The sequence below is a fragment of the Natrix helvetica genome, assembly GCF_964273705.1.
Source record: "Natrix helvetica genome assembly, chromosome: 7".
Taxonomy (NCBI): domain Eukaryota; kingdom Metazoa; phylum Chordata; class Lepidosauria; order Squamata; family Natricidae; genus Natrix; species Natrix helvetica.
Genome location: NC_138558.1, coordinates 47,200,879 through 47,214,350, shown reverse-complemented (window position 1 = coordinate 47,214,350; position 13,472 = coordinate 47,200,879). Strand labels below are relative to the sequence as shown.

General features: G+C 39.6%; 1 protein-coding gene across 13 annotated transcripts in view; it reads left to right on the top strand.

The window, feature by feature from the left end:
- Positions 1 to 13,472, top strand: part of TENM3 (teneurin transmembrane protein 3) — a 1,436,054-nt gene that overhangs the window by 241,457 nt on the left and 1,181,125 nt on the right. For all 13 annotated transcript variants that reach the window (XM_081959126.1, XM_081959141.1, XM_081959139.1 and 10 more), the window contains one exon: positions 12,304 to 12,357. The gene's annotated coding sequence lies outside the window, so the exon portion shown is untranslated. The remainder of the gene's footprint in view (positions 1 to 12,303; positions 12,358 to 13,472) is intronic.

Below are 13,472 nucleotides of genomic sequence, written 5' to 3'. Positions count from 1 at the left end.
TCAAATACTCAAACTGAAAAACTGACAAATGTAATTTACACTTTTCTCTCTCTCTCCCTTCCTCTCCGCCCTCTCTCCCCTCCACTGTACGTGTGTGTGTGTATCTACTAATTTAATATCTCCAATAACCTGAATGGATATAAACGTGAACCATGAGAGTCTAATTAAAACATTTCTAGGGGCAAGGTATTTTAACTAAAAATATATTTCTATTAGCCTCTAGAGGCTCTTTTCATCAAGGAGAAAAACATTTTTGGTGGCTTGGGGGGATGAAGGGAGGCTAAATTTAGCGAAAAGTAAGTTTAATGCAATTTACATTAAAATAAGGTGTTAACAGATTCCAAGGTACAATTCTACCTGTAGTGATGGAAAGAGGTATTTTTGTATCTTTCAAATAAATACAATTAAAAGAATAACATCAATAGCTAAAAGGGCTACCATCTATACTAAGCCATTGTATAGCTTGAATCAATTTTTTAAAGATATATAATTGTAGTCTTAAATAACTGTCAGGCCTAAGCCAAAGACGACATAGTGAGATCAAATTAGGTCCAGTTCTTTATTTCCTTGTCAGTTTAGATATTACCAGGCTCAAGGTTGACTCAGCCTTCTATCCTTCTGAGGTGGATAAAATGAGGACCCAAATTGTTGGGGGCAATATGCTGACTCTGTAAACCGCTTAGAGAGGGATGTAAAGCACTGTGAAGTGGTATATAAGTTTTAATTGCTATTGCTACCACCTGCCTGGAAAACCATAGTACTATGCCAACATTGCTCATATTTCTTCTACAGATGAACATCCCATCACAATAATTAATATTTTAATTCACATAAAATATAAAATATGTAGATATTAGAGGGCAGGAAAGACAACAGATGTGATCTGCAATGAGTTTGACTTATTGACATGTGAGGAAGTAAAAAGAAATCTCTATTAGTTTGGAACCTCCTTCCTGTATTGTTAAAATAACCAAAGAAATGTCCTCTGTATTCTCTTTGAATCATGCTGTGGTATTGATCTCACTTAAGAAAAGGGTGGGTGCCTTCACCATTGAAGAGGCAGTGATGTACTACTTCATCAGAAGTATAACCTTGGTCCCAATTGTACGCTACAATTTTGTTGTGAATGTTTGCAGTTGCAGAGTACCCTGGATTTTGATGCCAATTATCTAGGCTTAGTTTGGTAAGGTTTTAAGATGGAGTTCAGTACTGAGACAGTGTAGTCTTTACTTGTTGATGACTTAGATGGAGTTGGGATGGAAGTGATGGTATCTCTCAGCTACTTTTGATACAATCGACCACGCTGCAGGGATTGGGAAGTAGGGAGACCAATTTATAGTAGTCCTCATCCTTCCTGCATGAGCAGTTTGTCAGTATTGATAGGATGACTAGGGATAGGACCCTCTTAATGTAAACAGTGTGGCACTCTTTCCTCTCATTTAACAACTACATGAAGCCTTGGGGTAATGCCATTTGGGAATCAAAATTATCAGCATACTAATTGTATTCAATATATTTGTTTTCAATTATATCTTTCAATTTCAGACTAACCAAATAAGCCTGTTGAAATTCTATCCAATATATAGACAATATAGCAATAGAAATAGGAAGATAAGGAAGAAAGCAACAACAATAGCACTTACATTTATATACCACTTCATAGTGCTTTATAGCCCTCTCAAAGTGGCTTGTAGAATCAGCATATCACTCCTAACCATCTGGGTTTTTATTTTACCATTTTATTCTCAGAAGAATGGACCTTCCAAATCAACCTTGAACTGGTCAGAATCGAATTGCTAGCAGTTGGAAGAATTAGCATGCAATACTGCCACTGTACCATTCTAACCACTGTACCACCAGAGATTTCTCTTCAATGAACTGCGCCCAGCAGTGTGCAATGATCTCTCCATCATGTCCAAGCTTAAAAGTCTTAGTTCTTTGCCCCAGTGGAGAAGGGTAGTCCAGAAGATAATTAGAGATAAGAGAAAAAAGAAAGGTAAAACAATGGCTTAAATATGATTTACAGAGGATGTACTGGAGAAGATGTGATTCTTATTTGTTGACAGGTAATGACGTAGGATAGGAAAATGCAAGCTCTGGTATCAAATGGATGAAACGTATCTTAGGTACCACAACATATAAAACATATATATAAAGGGTTTAAGCAGATATATTCTTAATTCATAAAAATATAGAGGAAATCCGACTTACAAATTGTAATCAATCTTAGTAAAAATAGTCAAAGAAAAGCAAGCAAATGTACATGAACAGATTATACGAAACTTGGCTCAAAATCAGTAACTTTGAAAAGGACCTTAGAGTGCTAGTGGATAATCACTTAAACGTGAACCAGAAGTGTGTGGTACCAAGTGTGTGGTTGTATAAACAGAGGATTAGACACAAAATCATATGAAATATTAGTACCACTTTATAAAACCTTAGTAAGACCACATCTGAAATACTTCTTCCAGTTTTGGTCACCACATTACAAAAAACGTGTTGACACTTTGGCAAAAAAGTGTCAAGAAAAGCAACTAAGATGATTAAAGGGCCTGAAGATGAAGAACAGTTGCAAGAATTGGGTATGGCCAGTCCAGAGAAAGGAAGAACTAGGGAGGGCATCACAGCAGTATTCCAGTATTTGTGGGGCTGCCACAAAGAAAGCTGAGTTATTATTATTAATAATAACTTATTTTCCAAAGCACTGGAAGGCAAGACAAGAAACAATGGAAATTAATCAAGGAAAGCAGCAACCTGGAATTAAGGAGAAACTGTCGGGCTAATGATTATTTAAAGCTGATCAGCCAATGTAAAACTGATGAAACTATAAAGCTGATGAAATGTAAGGCTGATGCAATGGAGATGAATCAGCATTGGTATAGTCCCGCGATGGCGAATCTATGGCACGTGTGCCACAAGTGGGACATGAAGCCCTTTTTGCTGGCACACGGGCAGTCGCCCAGTAGTCGCCCAGCTCACATCCACTGCGCATGCCCGCTCCTCCCACCAGCCAGCTGAATTTTGGGGTCTCTGGTGAAATGGGGAGCTGCTCCGGATTTTCATTCCCCAAACGAGTTTGACCCACTCAAAAGGGTAGGGGGAGATCAAAAAGAGAGTGCCAAAGCCATCCCCAAGCTGAAATATTCCAAGCGCTATGAATCACATGCTCCCATCGGCTACTTGGGAAAGAGATTGGGAGTTTTCCTTCCCATTCCATTGTAGGAGAGGTGGCCAGATGGGCGGGTTCTCTCAGCCGGTGCTGGGTGAGGATAACTCTCTAAAAAGCCCACTTGCCTCTTCTTCCCACCTCCAAGTGGGAATCTCCGAGAAAGGGGCCTGGAAGGTGGCGATGCTTGGCTGCAGGCGCGTTTGCAAGCTGCCTACAGTTGAGGTGGCCATCTGGCAATGCAGGTCCAGAGAAGACCGGGGGGGCGGTACAATGGCCAACGCTTCTTCACGCCTTTCTCCATCTCACCTTTTCCCTTACTGGGTGTGCATGTGCTTCCTAAGTGCCTTTGGCTTAAAAAATGGAAGCAGGAAGATCTCCACCAGTTTCTTTCAAGTGATTTTGGCCATTAAGATGGGCCACAATCAGCTTTTCCTGCCCATTTCCTCTGTCTTAAAGGACGACGTGGATGTGTACACGTGTGTGGGCTCACAAATGAATGCAATTATTTGAGCTTGGCAGTAGTAGTGCACAGGGTGTACAACTTTCCAGAAAAAGCCCCCCCCCTTCTTGCTTTTCTATGGACCTGCATTGCCAGATGGCCGGATCAACTTCAGGCAGCTTGCAAACATGCCTGCAGCCAAGTGCCGCCACCTTCCTGGCCCCTTTCTTGGCGATTCCCACTCAGAGGTGGGAAAAAGAAGCAAGCGGGCTTTTTAGAGAGTTATCCTCACCCAGCAGCAGCTGAAACAGCCCACCCATCTGGCTACCTCTCCTGCAATGGAATGGGAAGCTGCCTGAAATTGAGCTGGCCGTCTGGCAATGCAGGTCCAGAGAAGAGCAAGAAGGAGGGGGGATGTTTTCTGGAAAGAGGGGAGGGGGACAACAGCCATTGCTCCTTCACTGCTACTTCACTGCTTCCCTCACGCTGCTTCCCCTAGCCATGTTGGACTTGCTTGCCCCCAACCACGCTTCATTATGCTGTTTGTTTTCATTTAGCTGCCACTCGAACTCTTCAAAGTCCAACATGGCTAGGGGAAGGAGCAGCAGGAGGGGCAGCCAGCTGCCCAGGCAGCAAATGCCGCCACCTCTTCTTTACCATCCCCCTCCCTCTGCCTAATTTGGAGTGAGTCTGAAGTGGTTTTTTTGGAGGGGAGAAGTGAGGCCCCAGAATAGCAGCAGCAGCAATAGCTGCAGGCGGAAGGGCTGCTCGAGCGCATGGGGCAGCAGGAAGGAGGCAGACCCGACCAGCCTCTTCCTCCTCTTGCCAGCCTCACTTTGGGCAGCGTCCAACATGGCAAATTTAAGGGATTTTCAAGGGCTGAATTTGCAAACTAAGGTCCATGGTGTGGTATTGTGTGTGTGGTGAGGACACCGTCGAGCTTGACTCAAGCTGCAGTTCTCTGAGATTGCAAGCCGCTACGCCATTACTGAGGACACTGCTTTCTTTACTGTACCTGCAGGGCAAGCCAGCTTGCGGTCCCCGAGAGGGGCAGGTTGTATGGGCAGAGTGGAGCATTTCTGTAAGGGTGGGATGCAGCAGCAGGCTGGGCTGCTTGCTCCTCTGTTGTCCTGCCAGCTGGCATGGCTGGCTGGACAGACACTGCCCAGAGTGCGAGGCTGCCAGGAGGAGAAGCTGTTGCCACCTCTGCAAAAACAGGCCATTTGTGCCGGCAAAGGTTTTGTTCAAAATGGGGGGAACAGAGCATGCATGGTAGATGTGCGCATGCGTGTGGGGAAAAGATTTGTGGGGGTCCATGTATGGTGGCACGCGGGAGTGTTAATGTGCGTGTGCGCGTGTACTTTCAGCACGCAACAAGAAAAAGGTTAGCCATCACTGGTATAGCCAGTTTAAGACTATGAAGGGGTCCACAAAAGGCTTTACCATTTTAAGAGGTGTTTATAAAAGGTAGCCAGGAGAGGGCGTATTTCTCTTTCCTTGTGTATCTCTCACCTTTTGTCCGGCATTCATTGCTAAATTCTCCATATAAAGTTAAGAAGAAGATTGAATACTTGTCAACTATTTGCTATCACATATACCAGAGATGGTGAATCTTTTTTGGGTCGTGTGCCATAAGTGGGGGGAGCGCAGGGGAGTCTTGTGCAGGTGTGCCGCACCCATAATGCAATGCACGACCCCCCCCCAGTGTGCATGCATGCACTACAGGCACAACCCCCTAATTTTGCATGCTTTTTTCGCCCTCCCCAGGCTCCAGAGGCTTTATAGGAGCATGGGGAGGGCGAAAACAGCCTCCCCCATCCCCCTGGAAGCCCTCCGGAGGCTTCAGGAACCTTCAGGAGGCTTCCCTGAAGCCTCCGAAGCAGTCAAAACGACCCTCCGAGCAAACTGGAAGTCACTTCCAGTTTGCTCGGACGGTCATTTTAAGCGCTCCGAAGGCTTCAGAGACCGTCAAGAGGCTTCCCTGAAGCTTCCAGGGCAGTCAAAACGACCCTCCGAGCAAACAGGAAATCCATTACTGAACTTTTGGTTTGCCCGTATTGTTTTGCAATCCGGAGGCTTCAGGGAAGCTCCTGAAGCCTCTGGAGGGCCTCTGGGGGGGGCAGGGGAGGCTCTTTTCGCCCTCCCCAGGCTCCTATAAAGCCTCTGGAGCCTGGGGAGGGCGAAAAATGGCTTTAAAAAAGGGTGAACTTGTGTGCCCTGATAAATGGCTCCGTGTGCCACCTGTGGCACGCGTGCCATAGGTTCGCCGTCACTGACATATACTGTATGTCTGTATATGTTGCATATAAACCACATGCCTAAGTCTCTTGTGTGCTGTGTTTTGCTCCTGGATGGTCTTCCAATAGTAGCCATGCTGCAAACGCTCTGACAGAAACTTTCTAACAGTGAGGACAATTAACCAGTGGAACAGCTTGCCTTCAGAAGTTGTGCTTCATCACTGGAGGTTTTTAAGAAAAGATTGGACAGCACCTATTTGAAATGGTATAGGTTCTCCTGCTTGAGCAGGGGGTTGGACTAGACAACCTCCAAGGTCCCTTCTAGCCCTATTTTGATTGACAGCCACTCTTTTTTCAATATGGAAGTCCTTCAGACAGTGACTCAGGCCCTACTCATCCCAAGACTCAAGTACTTCTAATGAAGATGGTATTAAAAGGCTGCTTGTAAGATTTAAGCTGGTCCAAAATGCAGTGGTGTGGGCAGTGGTGAACATGCCTTGTTGTGCCCATGCAATATACCACTGCTATGCAAGCTGAACTGGTTGCTAGTATGCTTCCAGTTATGGTTCAACATCTTGTCATTACCTATAAACAGACATGGCATAGGTATGGTAACTTGATGTACTGCCTATTTCCCATGGAAAATATTGTGCATGGATCCCACGTGGCTTTTGGGCTTGTATTGCTTTTTATATTATCAATTTACAGTATCAAGTGATGTCTAAATTGCAGAAGCACATTATCTTTCTTCCACTCACTAAAGAAGCCCAGTACATTTGGAATTTTACATAAATATGGAAATAGGGGTTGTTTTTTAAAGAGTTGGCTTTACTTAAATGGGTAGGTTCCTTAAACCCATATCATTTTTTTTCTTAAGAGTCTGAGATGAAATAAGTTTTGGATCTTTTAATAAATAAAAGTGCTACACCTGTGAAGTCAGAAAGTTATTCCAAATCTATTTCAATTGTGCACAAGCCTCCTGGTTTCTGTTTTGTTTCTATTTTCATGTAACATCTGGTAACCAACAAGAACTATACACTTTTCAAAAAATATACTGCAAGTTACCTTGAAATAGATGATAGCGAAAACACAGAGATCCTGTTTAAAATAACTATGTCTTTTGACAATTTATAGGCTGTGTTAGTCTGATAACATTTTGAGGAACTCATGTTATATGCATATATTACAAGACATATGACTAAAATGGATTCAAGTGGATTTTTAATTTGACCCATTAGAGTTCACAGCTGTTAATTTCCAGAAATATCCAACAACTTTATAGCCTATTCTCAAATGTTGTGTTCGCACAAATTTAACAAGGATGTTGCAGCTTGAAAGAAAAGGACCAATTCCAAATAAAACCTTAACATATTTCTTGGGTTTTGTATGTATACAAATTTGGAACCGGCTCCAACTCATGCAGCATCTCTTATGCTTTGCAAGCTATGTAACTGCAAACTCCGCCCAACCTGTGTGGCATCTCTCACACACACCTACATGTTCTCTTTTCCTCCGTTCCCTGGCAGCATTTTACCTGCCTTCAGGCCTTGAACTTGTAATTTCCTGCTGGCTTTCTCCCTGCAAGCTTTTCCACAAGCAAAGTAAATTGGGAAGCTAGCAGGAATTCCAGGAAGGTTGGGGCAGGGAAGGAAGAAAGATAATGATGGAAATGAAGGTATTTTGATGTTCCCTTCTAACTTTCCACAAAGAAAATAAATGGGAAAGCTAGCAGGAAGCTGCTTTTTGTCCACCCATTTCTCTGTTTAATTCAAAGAAATTTCTCTCAAAGTCTGACCCAGAAGGTCATGCATTAGTATGTGTGTCTGTGTGTATTTTTCTCCCTGTCTGTGTGTGTCTATACATACATGCTCAGTCTTCTGTAGCAGATAAAATAGTTAACCATTTCATTAATAGACCTTAAAAGAGCACTTTTTTATTCCCCCCCCCATTAGAATTCATTTATTGAATCAAAAAAAAAAATACTTTGGGATTGCAACAACAGTTCTCCATTTAAGACACAGATGTATACAATTGCAAATATATTGCCCATTGTTTCGAATTCCACTATATGCTGTATTAACCATATTAATTCTTGCACTACCATAAATTTCTATTCAAAGTAAAATAAAGTGATTCCATATTTGTGCAGATTTTTTATTTTATTTTTAAACATCAATTTTCTATGTGTGCAGTAAATAGGTAGCAAATTTGTCATTTGGAAATGCTAAAGATCAGCAAAAATGAAATTGCTGTAGAACTGATCTTCCTCCTTCATTACTGACTGCGAGATCTATAACTGGAAAAGAAGATTAAGGACTCTGTAGCCAATATAAATAAGCTATTGAACAGGATATTTTCTAAAACTGTCAGATTCGTATGTGAATATTTTTTTAACAAGATGTTAACATTTCCCAGCTATTTGAGTTTAGGCTTTCTTTGTGATCAAATTTGTTGTTTGTAGAAAGAATTGTTTTTACTTAGAGCTAATTTAGATAACCTTTTAAAACACTTTCTGATATAGTTGTAACAATTAGTTTCCCTTGATGGGAAATACAAATAAAATAAAGAATCCCGAAAATGGATCCAAATTATTCATGTAACTATATAACAAATCAGTTTCTTGATCATGCCTGAATACAGCTGAACTCCTTCCCAGTTTCCTAGGCTCATGTAGAATTGGGAAATTTCCATTTCAGTTTGGAGAAAACAGATCTGTGTAATATACTCCATAAATAACTTCAAAATTTAAAAAGTGCAGATAATTAAAGACTGAAATCTGAGCAGTCCCGAATTAGTTCCAAATAACTGCAAGTAGTCCCTGTCTAGTAACCACAATTGGGACTGGCAACCCTGGTCATTAAGTAAAGCAATCTCTAAATGAAGCCATGAGTTTTGCTTAAGTTTTTACTTCAACTTTTCATTGCTTTCTGATCTGTCATAAATGTGGCGATTCATTGCAAAGTAAATTTTTCATGACTGTTGTAACTTTGAATGGTGGCTAAAGGAAAAGTCACTAAGTGATAATTGCTTATATTTATCAGAATAAAAGTGATTATTAGACATTGTTATATTTCACTAGACAACTAGACAGCATTGAATATCACTTCATACTTCATACATTGAGTATCAATCCATCTGGTGTCTTTAAGAACACCCATCATTGTTTGTTCCCAGTTTATATTGCCAATGTCTTCTGCAAAGGATTTATTTTGGGAAATACCCCTTAAGTATACCAGAAGATTATCCATGCAGATATGTACAATTAATTTGTGCATAATGTGGTTTGCTTATTTGTGGTTAATATGCCTCATGAAACTAGCAGATGTTGTTTATACATTTTTAGTGTATTATGTAAACCAGCCAATTTCTGGTTAATTAACAAACCATGATAATTTAATGCTTTTTTAGAATCCTGTAGTTATAACACTTTAATATTATAACTAATAATTCTAATAATGATATATCTTAAACTATTATATTTAAATATTGTATTATATTAAAACTGCATTTGTTCATAGTGTTTTGTGAGTCATTGTTAAAAAAAATTCCATAGTAAAGCTAGTTTCTACTGAAAAAAAAATCTAGACCAGATTAACTATTCTAGTAGTTCTTGAAATGGGGGTGAATCTTTCAAAAACTTTCATGGAGATGGTATTATTGGCAGCTCAATAATGCATTTTCACAGTCACTCAGCAGCAATGTGAATGATTTCAGCAATATCTCATCGCAGCCATAAAATAGCTTCCTTGAATTTATATGTGCTCTCTTCCCTTTCTGGAAGAACTACATCTGATTACTGCAGCTATAGGCTCAAACTCTCTGAAATGAATAATATATGAAAGGGAATTGTATGGGCTTGATGCCAAGAAGCAATGCTACTAAACCATTATATTTGTATTAGAACAAGACTGTATATGTAGATGTATTTTTGGTGATGATGTGACAAATGGTTGTTCTTTGCACATTGCCAAAGATAATTACCTAGTAATGTTTGTAAAATTTTATAAATCTCATTGCTATAATTGAACTGTAACATCAAATAGCAATTCTTTGCACAGTTAAGCTTCAGTACAAATTATAGAATGATCCATTTTCCATCATTATTTCTGCAAATGGCAGAAGCCCAGGAATTCTTCTCTAGACACATTTTATTGGAACTTCATAATGATATCTTCTTTGAGATGAGTTGAATTCATATTCAAGATTAAGACGGACTTAATCAGAACCTCTATAAAATAAAGATGTGCCTATAGAATTATCTTTACATGTAAGAGGTGGTATCCATTGATAGCAAAGCATTCTCAGTTGGAGTTGACAATATAAATCACCTTCAATATACACTACATACACATGACTAAATAAACAAATAAATAAATAGAAAATTATACATATACTCTTATATATTAGATGACACAGAGAGCCCACATAGCCTAGTTTGGATGTATACATATAAATGGTGAGAAAAACAAATCTTGGAAGTTTACCAGACCAGAAGGCATAGGGAACAAGGTTGTTACGGAATCTGGTAGAAATACTTTAAAATTCCCAGAGCGGGATCCTGCTAGAAATACTTTGAAATTCCCCACAGGGGAGCAACAGAAACAGACTGTAAAGTGGGTCAATGGGATCTGTAACAAAGCTTTAAGCTCTAAGCACAAAGTACTTATAAGCAGTATCCCGAGTAACAGGAAGCAAGTTTCCTATAATCTTCTCTGTTTTCATTATCACTCTGTATGGACTTTCTATCTGAGGTACTGCTGCTTCCAAACCTGTTCTGACCCCCCTTCCTCCGTTGCCCACACAGAACACACACTCCGGAACAGTACAAGGGAACAAGGTTTATTGCACAAACAGACAAGAGGTTCCGTGGCAGCAAGCCACCAAGACAAAACTCACAGGAACAGAACACAAAAGCAGCTATCCCGCTTGCCAGGATTCCAGACTAGAGCTTCTGGCGTAAGTCTTCTGTTGACTGCTGCGAAGGGCGTATGCAAAGTCAACCCTTTTATAACCTGAAAAGGGCACCTCCCAAACAGCAGCTGAGAGCTCTTTACCGCCTATAATTATGCCCACGCTCCTTGCGTCTGTGGGCGTGCCGGTAACGGGCGTCCAGAAACGCCCTGCTGAGTTCTGACTCACTGTCTCATGAGTCTTCCCCGCTGCTCCAAGGCATGGCATCGGGAGCCCCCCTCCTCTGGCTCTCACCGCTGCTCCATGCCTCAGGCGCCTCCTGGTGGCCGACCAGACTCTCGGATCCCTGCTCAGCATCCGAATCCTGTCCAGGGTCGCCCATCTCCTCTGGAGCTGACTCGTAGGGACTATCACTCTCAGAGTCTGGTGGCAGCGGCAACGGCAACGGCTGGGCCACAACACAAACCAAACAGTGATGCAGTTTGTTAAAACATTCTCAATTGTGCCTCTATAAAAAGTAGCTAGGTCAAAAGGAGAAAGATGTGCTCTTCTCATCCGATGCAGGAAATGCAGACACTGGTTTACAAACTTCGCTAAGAATGATAACTGGAGAGACCCAATTCATATTTTTAGTTATCTTCACCCCCCCCCCCCCCCAGATATTTAATACTGTTGACCATCTCTACAGCTGCATCCTGCACAATGTTGAATTTGATAGCTGGGCTATTATTGTTTAATATTCAGCCTGTTCTTTCCATTAGTAAATAGCTTAACTAGATGAGTAGTAATGATGATTATTATCATCCATGATCTACACAGTTATACTTGTAGGAGAAACATTCAAGTGGTACATTGAACCATAAACTAAAAGCCAAAGGTCACATATACAAGGTATAGATCTGTGAAAGATGGTTATATCTTTCTTGATCTCATAAAATGTTTCAAGAATTTCTCCAATATTTTCCAGAGAAGGTAAGGTGAAGGTAAAAGTAAAGAATTTCTACAATGCTTTCCATAAAAATTTCCCTTTAAGAGAAGGAAGAACGGGTACTTAGTTTCTTTGTTTTTCCTAACCATTTTGATTTGGCTACTATTTGCTTCCACAACCCATTGTTTGGTGAAAAATGTAAAGTGTTTTTTTCTTCTTCTTCTAAAGAAATAAGAAAATGAAAACTATTACAAATTTACTGAAGAAGAATAAAAGTACCATTCTGGGAACACTAGTAGAGCTTTGGATTTCACATGTATAATTTATGTATTAATATGTCCCATTTTGTTTAGTAATAGTTACCCCCATGTAAGTGTGTATAGAATGAGAGCATAAGTAGAGTTCCTGAATTATTACTAAGAAACTAATGGAATCAAATGATAATTTCAATTGTCCTGCTTTTGTCATTTTTAATTCATGGGGTGAAGCTGAAATAGTATTATTATAGCTGCTATTTTTCTAATTTTGTATATAAAGCATACTTATTAGCTATAACTACTTATTCTAAGTTTATCATATTTTAAATTAATGTATTAATGTTTTTGTGACTTTTTAACAGGCAATAACTTCAAACTGGCTCTACAAAGAGAGATATTACTACAAGAAAACAACAGTAAGTGTTTTAGTACACTATAATTTGTTTTTAAAAGATATTATGTCATTTTTGTGGTATTACTTGAATTAATTTTTAAAAAGCATTATAACTAGCTTTCTTTAGCCTACAATATCCTGTCAAACCTCTTAAAAACATTCTGGAGCATGTTGGTTTTAAGATAGGTAACTGTTTTTATTTATTTATTTATTTAAAATGCATTTTAGTCTAATCTGCCCAGTTTTGAATTATCAGCTGAGAATTATATTTAACTCAAGTATACTGTGATTGTGGTATTGTACTGGGATAGGGAAGTCAAATTAGTTGAAGTCCTTGCTTCATTAGGTATTTCATTTGATGACTTTATGTCAATCATATTCACAGCATCATTGTCATAAGGCTAAAAGCTTATATCCACATATCACATTGTACTTCCAGAGGTTATAAATGTATAATATATAAATAAAAGTGATATTTAGGGAAATGGTAAATTGCTTACAATACAATTCTGAATGTTTGTCTTGTATATAATTTGGCAGTCATTGAGCTCTGGGATAAAACAAATCCCTATATTGGCTGAAAAACAAACATATTAAAATCATAATTAGCTTAATAATTGCTGAAATAAAATATAGTACTGACCAAGATAAAAATTATGTTTACACTGAAATACCTTCTGCTGCAATACTGTTGACAGGAATTAAAGTACTGACTTTAAGAATATATAAAGAAAGGAATGTATAATAGTTGTTAGAGACTCCAAGACACTCCAGTTGCCAACTACCTGAACTTTGGTGGCAGAGCTGCTGAAATCATCATAAATGAGACAATCAGTCATAACTCACTTTTTTCAGTGCAATCATGTTGTTAAATGAATGGTTATATGTCGAGGACTACTTGTGCACTACATTTTCTCTCTTGCACTCATATACAACATAATTATACAACAGTTTTACAATTTTCTCCTCCAAAATAATCCTAAATTGTCAGAACATGCACAACTGTTAAAAGTTTGCTGCTACTGCTTCTTCTTCTTCTTTTTCCCTTCCCTTTCTCCTCCTCCTCCTCCTCCCACTCCCCTTCTCCTTCCACTCTTTCCCTGCCACAAATAACCTTACTAACAAATCAGTATAACC